Below are 868 nucleotides of genomic sequence, written 5' to 3'. Positions count from 1 at the left end.
GGCCCTCCCCTCCTCTCAGCGGCCCTCACCGGTCCCTAAGCCTTCTAGTCATCCTCTGTCCCTGCCTCAAAGCTACACCAGACCTTTTCCCTACCTTACAGGGTCAACCTCACTGTCTCAGCCCCATGTCATGAGCCTTGAGAAAGGTTGGAGTCTGTCTGTCCCATCAAGCCTTAGGGCCTGTGCCTGCCCAGCTCACTCCCTTTCTCCTGGCCCAGAGGCAGGAGTACCCTGGGGACATACAGGCCAGCCTGTCCTCTTCCCCACCTCTACGTTGGGCCCCAAGCCTGAGACCTCAGCCCTGGCTGGCTCTTCCTCTGGCCAGTGTGCCCGCCCCCCAGGCATGCTTAGGCTCTCAGGCCTCCTGAAGGTCTCACTCTTCTGTGGAGCCCCACTGCCCTGCCTTGCCTGGCTCACCCCACACAACCCATCTAGACCTTCGTGGCTTCAGCTTCCTGTACCACTGTGTGTCCTCCTTATCCCTGATGTGAACCTTCGGGCACCCCCGGGGCTACTTCACCTTCTCAGTGTCCTCTTGGGTCACCTCCCCAGTTCGGTCTCAACCTTCCTATCTCAGTGTCCCTTCTGGGCCTCCTCCCAAGCTGCTGGCTCCTGGGTTCCTGGACGGCCCTCTCACTAACATCTCCTTGCCTGAGTCTTCCTTATTCTTTTGAAGCTCATCTCCTTCTGGAAAAGTCCCTGGTGGGCCTGAGCCCTCTGCTGCCCTGTCTGGCCAATGCCTCTGAGGTGGAGCCTGGGTCTTCATGTCCTTGTTCCCTCATCGCATTGGCCAGATGAAGCACACAGTAGGTGCCCGGGATGGCATGGCCTTGGAAAGCCCCACCAGTGGCAGCGCCCAGCCTCTGTC

This window comes from Propithecus coquereli, unplaced genomic scaffold (genome assembly GCF_000956105.1).
Source record: "Propithecus coquereli isolate 6110/MARCELLA unplaced genomic scaffold, Pcoq_1.0 Scaffold3, whole genome shotgun sequence".
NCBI classification, from domain to species: Eukaryota; Metazoa; Chordata; class Mammalia; order Primates; family Indriidae; genus Propithecus; species Propithecus coquereli.
This window is presented reverse-complemented; position numbering follows the sequence as displayed.